The sequence below is a fragment of the Dendrobates tinctorius genome, unplaced genomic scaffold (genome assembly GCF_039654945.1).
Source record: "Dendrobates tinctorius isolate UK_male_01 unplaced genomic scaffold, ASM3965494v1 ptg000332l, whole genome shotgun sequence".
NCBI classification, from domain to species: Eukaryota; Metazoa; Chordata; class Amphibia; order Anura; family Dendrobatidae; genus Dendrobates; species Dendrobates tinctorius.
In genome coordinates, this window is record NW_027361998.1 from 17,466,341 (window position 1) to 17,479,326 (window position 12,986).

Consider the following 12,986-nt stretch of genomic DNA (forward strand, 5'->3'; position numbering starts at 1 on the left):
GGTTAGAAAGGGTACCGTATCCCTGGATAACATGTATGGATAGCGTACACATTCAAAATATATGTCTATACAGCATGAGGCAGGCTCAGACGGTGTTAGGCCCAGTATGGATTGCACGTCATTGCACAAAGGTTAGAAAGGGTACCGTATCCCCGGATAACATGCATGGATAGCGTACACATTCAAAATATATGTCTATACAGCATGAGGCAGGCTCAGACGGTGTTAGGCCCAGTATGGATTGCACGTGATTGCACAAAGGTTAGAAAGGGTACCGTATCCCCGGATAACATGTATGGATAGCGTACACATTCAAAATATATATGTCTATACAGCATGAGGCAGGCTCAGACGGTGTTAGGCCCAGTATGGATTGCACGTCATTGCACAAAGGTTAGAAAGGGTACCGTATCCCTGGATAACATGTATGGATAGCGTACACATTCAAAATATATGTCTATACAGCATGAGGCAGGCTCAGACGGTGTTAGGCCCAGTATGGATTGCACGTCATTGCACAAAGGTTAGAAAGGGTACCGTATCCCTGGATAACATGTATGGATAGCGTACACATTCAAAATATATGTCTATACAGCATGAGGCAGGCTCAGACGGTGTTAGGCCCAGTATGGATTGCACGTGATTGCACAAAGGTTAGAAAGGGGTACCATATCCCTGGATAACATGTATGGATAGCGTACACATTCAAAATATATGTCTCAGGAGGCAGGCAAAGACGGTGTCAGGCACAGTATGGATTTGACAGCCCAGATTACACAGCGGAGGAACAGGGAGAGGTAAAGATTGCAAATGCTGGGGCCCTGCCCAAGCAAGGGGGGCCCACTCGTGGGCGTCGGTACTGGCACTGGGCCCCTCATAGTACAGCGGTGTGTCTGACGGCGGGTGTGCACCACCACCGTCAGAGACACTTGATTGCACTATGAGGGACCCTGTGCCAGTGCCCGCGCCCAAGAGTCGGCCTACCCACCTGTCCAGGGCAACGGCACTCGCACGGTGTTGTGCGGTAGGTGGTGACCCCGGCCATGGGGGGGGAGGCAGCACAGTTAGGGAGTTTTAGAAAGTGGCATATGTTGATGTTGGACATTCAGCTGATGCAAAAGGTGAAATAGGTGAAGTACCAGGAAGAGGTGGACCAAAGCAAGCCATTTTTCTGTCACCCTATGTGTCATCAGGGGAAGGTGGGACAAAATTCTTGGAAACCCATGCGTGGTTCATTTTAATGAAGTTTAGATCATCCACATTTTGGGTTGACAGATGGGTCCTTTTTTCTGTCAGGATTGATCCAGCTGCACTGAAGACTCTTTCCGATAGCACACTTGCAGCTGGGCAAGCGAGCTCCTGTAAGGCATATTGGGCCAATTCAGGCCAGGTGTCCAGTTTAGCGGCCCAATAGTCAAAGGGGAATGACCTGTGTGGGAGAACATCGATATGGGAGGAAAAGTAGTTTGTTACCATAGTTGACAACTGCTGTCTCCTGTCACTTTCCATCGATGCAGTATTACCAGTTGTGTGAGCGGTATTTGAAAAATCAGTCCACAACATTGTCATGAAACCCATGTCTCCAACGCCACTTCTGCTGTGTGCACCACGAACACCTCTGCCAAGCTGCCCGCGGTCCGTACGGCTCGTGTGAGAACCATCATCGCTGCTGTGTGCTGGGAATGCCTCAAGCAACCGATTTACCAGAGTTGCTTGTTTATTAGCTAATATTAGGTCAAGGTTCTCCTGTGGCATGATGTTTTGTAATTTGCCTTTATAGCGTGGATCCAGGATGCTGGCCAACCAGTAGTCGTCATCGTTCATCATTTTGGCAATGCGGGGGTCCCTTTTTAGGATCCGCAAGGCATAATCTGACATGTGGGCCAATGTTCCCGGTGTCAATGATGCACTGCGAGTGCTGGGTGGAGGAGCACTTTCTGGCAAATCCACATCCCTCCAGTCACGCACAAACCCTGTACCAGACCTTGCCACGCCAACATTTTCACTTGCCCCACGAGATGCATCCTCCTCCCCTAAGTAATCATCCCCATCATCCTCCTCCTCCCCCTCTTGTTCCTCCACCTCATCCAGGAGAGGTCCCTGAGCAGACAATGGCTGAATGTCATCAAGGATTCCCTCCTCCTCTTCCTCCTCATCAACATTGGCTGCAGACGACTGCTCCTTAAAGTGCGTCAAAGTTTGCATGAGCAGATGCATAAGTGGGATGCTCATGCTTAGGATGGCGTCGTCTGCGCTTACCAGCCGTGTGCATTCCTCAAAACACTGAAGGACTTTACAAAGGTCTTTCAGCTTCGACCACTGCACACCTGTCAACTCCATGTCTGCTCTCAAAGTGCCTGGCCGTGTATCCTCCCACAAATGCATTATGGCCTGCCTCTGCTCGCACAGCCGCTCCACCATGTGCAGGGTGGAGTTCCACCTTGTTGCAATGTCGATAATGAGGCAGTGGTTGGGAAGGTGGAGCAATCGCTGCAGCTTCTGCATACGAACGGAGTGTACAGGCGACCGGCGGATGTGCGCGCACAGTCTTCGCACCTTCGGGAGCAGGGCTGTTAACTCCGGATAATTTTTGAGGAAGCACTGCACCACCAGGTTCAAGGTGTGAGCCAAGCAAGGTACGTGGCTGAGTTTTGAAAGGGCTATGGCTGCCACAAAATTACGGCCGTTATCAATAACTACCTTGCCTGCCTCAAGATGTACACTGCCCAGCCATGACTCAGTTTGTCGCTTCAAGTACTCGGCCAGCACCTCGGCGGTGTGTCTGTCGCCCAAACACATCATCTGCAACACAGCCTGCTGACGCTTAAAACTAGCTGCTCGATAGGGGGACACATCGTGGGCAACAGTGGCAGCTGCAGATGGAGTGCTCGTACGACTGCGCTCTGTGGACGAGCTTTCGCTTCTGGAGGAGGTGGAGGAGGAGGAGGGTCGAACGCCTACAGCCAACTGTTTCCTATACCGTGATCTAGGCAGCACTGTCCCACCACCGCTGTCCCCTGTGGACCCTGCATCCACCACATTAACCCAGTGCGCAGTGATGGACACGTAACGGCCCTGGCCATGCCGACTGGACCATGCATCAGTTGTGAGGTGCACCTTTCCGCTCACTGACTGCTTGAGTGCATGGACAATGCGGTCTTTCACATGATGGTGGAGGGCTGGGATGGCTTTGCGAGAGAAGAAGTGGCGACTGGGTAGGTCATAGCGTGGTACTGCATAGGCCATGAGTTCGCGGAAAGCTGTGCTTTCCACCAACCGAAAGGGCATCATCTCAAACGAGATTAGTTTGGCAATGTGGGCGTTCAAACCCAGTGTACGCGGATGAGAGACTGAGTACTTTCTTGACCTACTCATAGTGTCTGGGAGGGTGAGCTGGACTTGAGAGCTGCATATGGTGGAAGTAGCGGTGGACAGGGCGGACTGAGAGAGGGTTGATGATGGTGATGGAGTTGGTGTTCTTTCTGATGGCCTAGAATCAGTATTTCGTTGATATAACAGTGGGATTCCCTGACTGCTGTGGTCTTGCAACGACACCTCAACATTTGCTGCTGTGCTAACCGGTGGGCTTACAGTGGGGGAAACAATGTAGCGTTGCTGACTACCTTCGTTGTGATCAGTTGCACATGTGGCACTTGAGGTTTGGTGTTGTGTCCACGCTTGCAAGTGCATGCTGGTTAAATGTCTAAGCATGCAACTGGTATTCAAATTTTTCAGGTTTTTCCCTCGGCTAAAGGTCTTTGCGCACTTCTTACAGATAACCTTGGCCTGATCATGAGGATTTTGTTCAAAAAAGTGCCACACTGCAGTCTTCCTACTTTGGCAGACATTTTGCGGCCTAGCACGCTGTGATCTTTTGACCCTCTGGACAAGCTGTCCAGCAACTCTTTTGATGTGTGGATCCTGTCTTTGGAGTGCTCCGGGCCTGCCAGATAACAGTTGTTGCAATGTCGATGTCTGCTGTGGATGCTCCTCATCTGAGCTATTGGAAGCAGCACCCTCTTCCCCCAATGGATGCCAATCTGGGTCAACAACTGGGTCATCCATCACCTCCTCTTCTATGTCATGTGCACCTTCCTCTGTGTCACCGTGTATGGTGGTATAATGTGCGGGAAGGGGCACCTGAGTCTCATCAGGGTCAGAATCTGGCTCTGTACACTGCGAGGACAATTTAGTGCTCTGAGTGAATGTACCAGCAGAATCATCCATCAGTGGCTGTGCATCAGTGCACTCTATGTCAGATTCATCTTGGCCTGGGTAATTCACCATTTGACTTGATAATCCAGGCATGGTATGTGAAAACAGCTCCATGGAGTAATCAGTAGTATGGCCTGCGTCATCCTTCAATCTTGGTTGGGGTGAAGGACACAAGGAAAGGTGTGGTTCATGAACATGAGCCTCCAATGACGACTCAGTGCTTTTACTTTTTACAACTGAAGAAGAGGAGGCGATAGTGCTGGAGGCTGAGTCAGCAATGTAAGACAAAACTTTTTCCTGATGCTCTGGCTTTAAAAGCGGTTTGCCAACTCCTAGAAAACTAAGCGTTTGAGGCCTTATGTAGCCAGACGATGACGCAGGGTCAGCACCTCCTGCATTCGGTCCTATTTTGCTCTTGCCACTACCATCAGATCCACCACCAACACCATCATTACCAGCTGCCAACCCCCGCCCAATTCCACGGCCTCTTCCACCAGCCTTCCTCATTTTTGGTAGAAATGTAGACAAAATCCAACAAACTATATAGTAATGTAAAACAAGGTACAAGGTGTCTATAGGACAGGGGAGATTTTGAATTTCTGCACACACTTGTGGACAGTGGACACTTTTGGATTGTGTGAGGCCCACTGATATCTGAGCGCTATGTGACAGGCTCGATGGCACTGCTGTGACAAAAGTGACTAGAGGATAAGGGAGATTTTGAATATCTGCACGCTTTTGGACACTGGACACTTTTGGATTGTGTGAGGCCCACTGATATCTGAGCGCTATGTGACAGGCTCGATGGCACAGCTGTGACAAAAGTGACTAGAGGATAAGGGAGATTTTGAATATCTGCACAGACTTTTGGACACTGGACACTTTTGGATTGTGTGAGGCCCACTGATATCTGAGCGCTATGTGACAGGCTCGATGGCACTGCTGTGACAAAAGTGACTAGAGGATAAGGGAGATTTTGAATCTCTGCACACACTTTTGGACACTGGACACTTTTGGATTGTGTGAGGCCCACTGATATCTGAGCGCTATGTGACAGGCTCGATGGCAATGCTGTGACAAAAGTGACTAGAGGATAAGGGAGATTTTGAATTTCTGCACACACTTGTGGATAGTGGACACTTTTGGATTGTGTGAGGCCCACAGATATCTGAGCGCTATATGACAGGCTCGATGGCACAGCTGTGACAAAAGTGACTAGAGGATAAGGGAGATTTTGAATTTCTGCACACACTTGTGGACAGTGGACACTTTTGGATTGTGTGAGGCCCACTGATATCTGAGCGCTATGTGACAGGCTCGATGGCACAGCTGTGACAAAAGTGACTAGAGGATAAGGGAGATTTTGAATTTCTGCACACACTTGTGGACAGTGGACACTTTTGGATTGTGTGAGGCCCACTGATATCTGAGCGCTATGTGACAGTCTCGATGGCACAGCTGTGACAAAAGTGACTAAAGGATAAGGGAAATTTTGAATCTCTGCACACACTTTTGGACACTGGACACTTTTGGATTGTGTGAGGCCCAATGAATATCTGAGTGCTATGTGACAGGCTCGATGGCACAGCTGTGACAAAAGTGACTAGAGGATAAGGGAGATTGGATTGCTTTTAAAAAAGCAGTTTGCGGAGCAGTGGGTAAACAGCAATGCCAGCCTGTCAGGAAGCCTTATAAGGCAGCCCAACAACCAACACCACTGATACACCACTATATAGCCTCCCCTTTGCACTGCACACACAGTGACTGGTGTGTTGTGCAGGCCAAATTGCTAGCAGCAGAAGCAGTTTTTTTTTCTTCTCAGCAGGACAAAAAAAAAATTGGGATTGCTTTTAAAAAAGCAGTTTGCGGAGCAGTGGGTAAACAGCAATGCCAGCCTGTCAGGAAGCCTTAAAAGGCAGCCCAACAACCAACACCACTGATACACCACTATATAGCCTCCCCTTACACTGCACACACAGTGACTGGTGTGTTGTGCAGGCCAAATTGCTAGCAGCAGAAGCAGTTTTTTTGTCTTCTTCCCTGCCTAACGCTCTCCCTACAGAATCAGCAGCAACCTCTCCCTATACTAAGATCGGCAGAAGTAAGATGGCGGTCGGCGTGCACGCCCTTTTATACCCCCTGTGACGCCCACCAAAGCAAGCCAATCACTTGCATGCCCTTCTGAAAGATGGTGGTGACCCATGCCTATGTCAGCACGTTGCCCACAGTGTCCGTGGATCCTGATTGGCTGAAAAAGAGCGCAAAACAAACTTTTGAAACGCGACTTTGGCGCGTAAGTCGCCGACCTCGTGGCCGACCTCATCCTAGGGTCGGGTTTCGTTTCATGAAACCTGACTTTGCCAAAAGTTGGCGACTTTTGAATTTTTTCGACCCATTTCGCTCAACTCTAGTCACCACAGTAAGCGCTTGCATCTGGTTTCTGTAGTGTAGCGGTTATCTCGTTCGCCTCACACGCGAAAGGTCCCCAGTTCGAAACTGGGCAGAAACACGATGTTACCCTTTGGTATCCAAGCTTTTGAGTTTCAGTTCTTGATCTCTATCGCTTGTTGTCACCACAGTAAGCGCTTCCATCCGGTTTCTGTAGTGTAGTGGTTATCATGTTTTCCTCACACGCGAAAGGTCACCAGTTCGAAACTGGGCAGAAACACAGCTTTTCTCTTGGAAAATGATCTTTTTGACTTTCAGTACTTGTTCTTTATTGCTTGCCATGACTACAGCATTTTTTGTTTTTTTTTTATCGGTTGGTTTCTGTAGTGTAGCGGTTATCACGTTTGCTTTACACGCGAAAGGTCCTCAGTTCGAAACTGGGTAGAAACACAGCGTTTCTCTTGAAAACTAGTGCTTTTGACAATGAGTGCTTGATCTGTAATGCTTGCCATGACCACAGTTAACGCTCTTCTCTGGTTACTGTAGTGTAGTGATTGTCCTGTTTGCCATCCTCCTGAAAGTTCCCTGTTTTGATCCCGGGCAGAAACATGTGGATTTTATTTATTTTGATCACAAACGTATATTGTTGACTTAATTAGCCTTAGTTAGCATATTCTATTGCTGGTTTAATGAGCATTACTTTTACCAATGTGATTATTTCTACCCGTTTTTGCTTTTGGCAAGCATGTGTGTTTTTGACAGTGTCTAAGTGTTCCTAATTCACGTAATACCTGATAGGATCAAAGTGCGAAAGCAGGCATCTAGGTGCTTTTTTTTTTTGGCTTTTGGACAAAGGCATGAGAATGATTTGTGGAGCATGGTTTTGTTTCCCTGTTTGCTCTTTTTCTCCAATAGCCTGACAAATGAAAGGTTCCTGTGTTGCAAAATGCACTTTGTCCTGTCTTCAGACATAGAGGAAGACCTCTTGACTTTGGCTGGATGTTTTTTTCTTTTTCAAGTTCATTTCAGCATGTTTAAACATCTTTAGCTTTGCATGGAGTTTCTGAAGTGTAGTGGTTGTCACGTTCACCTCACACGCGAACGGTCCCCAGTTCGAAACTGGATAAAAGCATGACATTAGGCGTTGATATTAAAGCTTTTGACGTTGAGTCTTTGTTCTCGATGGCTCGTCATGACCACAGTAATCTTCCGCAGCCGGTTTCTGTAGTGTAGTGGTTATCACGTTTGCCTAACACGCGAAAGGTCCCCAGTTCGAAACTGGGCAGAAACACGCTGTTACCCTTTAGTATCCAAGCTTTTGACTTTCAGTTCTTGATCTCCATTGCTTGATGTCACCACAGTAAGCACTTGCATCCGGTTTCTGTAGTGTAGCGGTTATCACGATCGCCTCACACGCGAAAGGTCCCCAGTTCGAAACTGGGCAGAGACACAGCTTTTCTCTTGGAAAACGATCTTTTTGACTTTCAGTGCTTGTTCTTTATTGCTTGCCATGACCACAGCATTTTTTGTTTTTTTTTCAATCGGTTGGTTTCTGTAGTGTAGCGGTTATCACGTTCGCTTTACACCCGTAAAATCCTCAGTTCGAAACTGGGCAGAAACACAGCGTTCCTCTTGCAAACTAGCGCTTTTGACAATGAGTGCTTGATCTTTAATGCTTGCCATGACCACAGTAAACGCTCTTGTCTGGTTACTGTAGTGTAGTGATTGTCCTGTGAAGAAGAAACGGAGAGTGGTGGTCATGGGGGATTCCCTGTTGAGAGGAACAGAGGCCGCTATCTGCAGACCGGATATAACTTCAAGAGAAATGTGCTGTCTTCCAGGTGCAAAAATTAAAGATGTGTCTGACAGGATATCAGGACTCTTCAGACCTACAGATGACTACCCATTCCTGCTACTACATGTGGGGACAAATGACACCGCAAGAAACGACCTGGAAACCATCTGCAGAGACTTTGAAGACTTAGGCAAGAAAGTGAAAGAACTGGGAGCGCAGGTGGTCTTCTCTTCCATCCTCCCAGTGGATGGCCATGGAACAAGGAGGTGGAATAAGATTCTGCAGGTGAACAACTGGCTACGTCGATGGTGCCGTCAGCAACGATTTGGATTTCTGGATCACGGAGTGAACTACTTATACGATGGACTACTTGCTAGAGATGGGGTGCACCTTACGAAGACTGGAAAGCATGTATTTGGAAGTCGCCTTGCTACACTTGTAAGGAGAGCTTTAAACTAGAACAACATGGGAAGGGAAGCAAAAGACCAGAAAAAGCCATACACCTGACAAATGCTATTGAGAACTCTGCTAATAGAAGTGGAAAGGAAGAACAAAGACGAAAGAATCTAATTAATAACAATATTGGAGAAAGAGAAACCAATCACAAACTAAAATGTTTCTATACTAATGCACAAAGCATGGGCAACAAACAAGGAGAATTGGAACTACTAACACAGGAAAAGAAATATGATGTCATTGGAATCACTGAAACTTGGTGGGACGATACACATGATTGGAATACAAGACTAGAAGGATACAACTTATTTGCAAGAAACAGACTTGATAAACGAGGAGGGGGTGTTGCATTGTATGTTAGAAACGCATATATCTGCACAGAGATTGAAGCTTCAGAGACTGGGAGTTCTGTGGAAACTGTTTGGGTAAGAATACAAGGACAGAACAATGGAAAGGACACCATTGTAGGCATTTACTACAGGCCGCCTGTGCAAGCTGAAGATATGGATGAACTCTTTATGCATCAAATAGCCAAGTTCTCCAAAAAATATGACATAGTTGTCATGGGAGATTTCAACTATCCAGACATTTGTTGGGAATCTCTCTCAGGCAAAACTAACAGGTCAAGGAAATTCTTATCCTCTCTTGCTGACAACTTTATCTTCCAAAAGTTAGGGGAGAAAACAAGGGGAACTGCTACCTTGGATCTAATCCTTATAAACAGGGAGGAAATGGTTGAGGAGGTAAAAGTGGCTGGAACCCTAGGAGGTAGCGACCATGCTATTTTAGAATTTTGGATAACTAGAGGCGGAAGACCTGTGAAGACTCAGACGTCAAGGTTAGATTTCAGAAAGGCAGATTTTAAGGGATTCAGAAAGATAATTGGAGGGATCCAATGGCTGGATATCCTTAAAGACAAAAATGTCCAGGAAGGATGGGAAATCTTGAAAAATGAAATTCTCAAAGCACAGTTGTTAACAATTCCGAAAAGAGGGAAGAATAGGAAGCATTTAAGGAAACCAGGATGGGTGAACACAGAACTTAAGCACATGCTAAAAAGGAAGAAAAAAATGTTTATAAAATGGAAAGAGGGAGTCATATCTAAAGAAGAATATAATGCTGTCTGCAGAATCTGCAGGGCACAAATCAGATTATCTAAAGCTGAAAATGAATTGAGGCTTGCAAGAGATGTCAAAAGCAATAATAAAGGATTTTGGGGATATGTCAAAAGTAAAAGAAAAGTCAAAGATGCTATAGGATTTTTACAGGATGAAAATGATGAAATGGTAAGTCAGGATGTTGAGAAGGCTGAACTTTTAAATTCCTATTTTGCATCTGTTTTCTCTCAGAAAGGAAATGTAACACCAACTGTTATTCACTGTCCTATTAAGGGAATAGAAGAATCCAGGATATCTATAAACAGAAAGATAGTGAGGAAACACTTAGCTAACCTAAATGAATTCAAGTCTCCAGGTCCAGATGAATTACACCCCAGAGTACTGAAGGAGATAGCAGAAGAAATTTCTGAACCACTCTCCATAATCTTTGAAAATTCTTGGAGAACAGGAGAAGTGCCAGAAGACTGGAGAAGAGCAAATGTTGTTCCTATCTTCAAAAAGGGGAAGAAGGTGGACCCAGGCAACTATAGGCCGGTTAGTCTGACTTCTATACCAGGAAAGATCTTTGAACAAATTATTAAACAACATGTAAGTCAATACCTGGATAAGAATGAAGTGATCAAACAGAGTCAGCATGGGTTTGTAACTAATAAGTCATGTCAGACTAACTTAATTTCCTTCTATGACGGTATCACTGATTGGGTGGATCAAGGAAATGCTGTAGATATAGTATATCTTGACTTCAGCAAAGCATTTGACAAAGTCTCTCATACAATCCTTATTGAAAAAATGACTAAGTATGGAATGGACAAGGCAACTGTTAGGTGGATTCATAGCTGGCTTAGTGATCGGACCCAAAGAGTGGTCGTAAATGGCTGCACATCCAGTTGGAAGAATGTCTCAAGTGGGGTACCACAGGGCTCTGTCCTGGGCCCTGTATTGTTCAACATCTTTATCAACGATTTAGATGAAGGAATTGAGGGTAAACTGATTAAATTTGCTGATGACACAAAGCTAGGAGGGATAGCTAATACTAGAGAAGAGAGAGAGGATTCAAAAAGATTTAAATAAACTGGAGAAGTGGGCAGTAACTAACAGAATGGTTTTTAACAGGGAGAAATGCAAAGTACTACATCTGGGCAATAAAAATGAAAAAAGCATATATAGAATGGGAGGAATAGGGCTAAGTGACAGCACATGTGAAAAAGACTTGGGTATGCTAATAGATCACAGACTGAATATGAGTCAACAGTGTGATGCAGCAGAAAAAAAGGCAAATGCAGTTCTAGGATGTATTAACAGAAGCATACAGTCTAGATCACGTGAAGTCATTATTTCCCTCTACTCCTCTTTGGTCAGACCTCATCTGGAATATTGTGTCCAGTTTTGGGCACCACATTTTAAAAAAGACATCAACAAACTGGAGCAAGTTCAGAAAAGAGCGACCAGAATGGTGACCGGTCTGCAAACCCTGTCTTATGAGGAAAGGTTGCAGGATTTGGGAATGTTTAGTTTGCAAAAGAGAAGACTGAGAGGAGACTTAATTGCTGTCTACAAATATCTAAAGGGCTGTCACATTGTAGAAGGATCAACTTTATTCTTATTTGCACAAGGAAAGACTAGAAGCAATGGGATGAAACTGAATGGGAGGAGACACAGATTAGATATTAGAAAAAACTTTTTGACAGTTAGAGTGATCAATGAGTGGAACAGGCTGCCACGAGAAGTGGTGAGTTCTCCTTCAATGGAAGTCTTCAAACAGAGGCTGGACAGACATCTGACTGGGATGATTTAGCGAATCCTGCTTTGAGCAGGGGGTTGGACCAGATGGCCCAGGAGGTCCCTTCCAACTCTACGATTCTATGATTCTATGATTCTATGATTCCTGTTTGCCATGCTCCTGAAAGTTCCCTGTTTTGATCCCGGGCAGAAACATGTGGCTTTTCTTTATTTTGATCACAAACGTATATTGCTGGCTTAATTAGCCTTAGTTAGCATATTCTATTGCTGGTTTAATGAGCATTACTTTTACCAATGTGATTATTTCTACCCGTTTTTGCTTTTGGCAAGCATGTGTGTTTTTGACAGTGTCTAAGTGTTCCTAATTCAAGTAACACCTGATAGGATCAAGGTGCGAAAGCAGGCATCTAGGTGCTTTTTCTTTTTGGCTTTTGGACAAAGGCATGAGAATGTTTTGTGGAGCATGGTTTTGTTTCCCTGTTTGTTCTTTTTCTCCAAAATCCTGACAAATAAAAGGTTCCTGTGTTGCAAAATGCACTTTGTCCTGTCTTCAGACATAGAGGAAGACCTCTTGACTTTGGCTGGCTGTTTTTTTCTTTTTCAAGTTCATTTCAGCATGTTTAAACATCTTTAGCTTTGCATGGAGTTTTTGAAGTGTAGTGGTTGTCACGTTCACCTCACACGCGAATGGTCCCCAGTTCGAAACTGGATAGAAGCATGACATTAGGCGTTGATATTAAAGCTTTTGACATTGAGTCTTTGTTCTCGATGGCTCGTCATGACCACAGTAACCTTCTGCAGCCGGTTTCAGTAGTGTAGTGGTTATCACTTTCGCCTAACACGCGAAAGGTCCCCAGTTCGAAACTGGGCGGAAACACGCTGTTACCCTTTGGTATCCAAGCTTTTGACTTTCAGTTCTTGATCTCGATTGCTTGTTGTCACCACAGTAAGCACTTGCATCCGTTTTCTGTAGTGTAGCAGTTATTACGTTCGCCTCACACGCCATAGGTCCCCAGTTCGAAACTGGGCAGAAACACAGCGTTCCTCTTGGAAAACGATCTTTTTGACTGTCAGTGCTTGTTCTTTATTGCTTGCCATGACCACAGCATTTTTTGTTTGTTTGAATCTGTAGGTTTCTGTAGTGTAGCGGTTATCACGTTCGCTTTACATGTGAAAAGTCCTCAGTTCGAAACTGGGCAGAAACACAGCGTTCCTCTCGCAAACTAGCGCTTTTGACAATGAGTGCTTGATCTTTAATGCTTGCCATGACCACA

At 45.5% G+C, this 12,986-nt stretch overlaps 4 non-coding genes across 4 annotated transcripts; all 4 read left to right on the top strand.

Moving 5' to 3' along the window:
* The first annotated feature begins 6,651 nt into the window (after positions 1 to 6,651).
* Positions 6,652 to 6,724, top strand: TRNAV-CAC (transfer RNA valine (anticodon CAC)). The gene has a single exon. It is a non-coding gene; the product is annotated as a tRNA-Val (tRNA).
* Positions 6,725 to 6,980: 256 nt separating this feature from the next.
* On the top strand, positions 6,981 to 7,053 carry TRNAV-UAC (transfer RNA valine (anticodon UAC)). Its single transcript has one exon. It is a non-coding gene; the product is annotated as a tRNA-Val (tRNA).
* Positions 7,054 to 7,821: 768 nt separating this feature from the next.
* Positions 7,822 to 7,894, top strand: TRNAV-AAC (transfer RNA valine (anticodon AAC)). Its single transcript has one exon. It is a non-coding gene; the product is annotated as a tRNA-Val (tRNA).
* A 4,622-nt stretch (positions 7,895 to 12,516) lies between these two features.
* TRNAV-AAC (transfer RNA valine (anticodon AAC)) lies at positions 12,517 to 12,589 on the top strand. The gene has a single exon. It is a non-coding gene; the product is annotated as a tRNA-Val (tRNA).
* Positions 12,590 to 12,986: the final 397 nt, after the last annotated feature.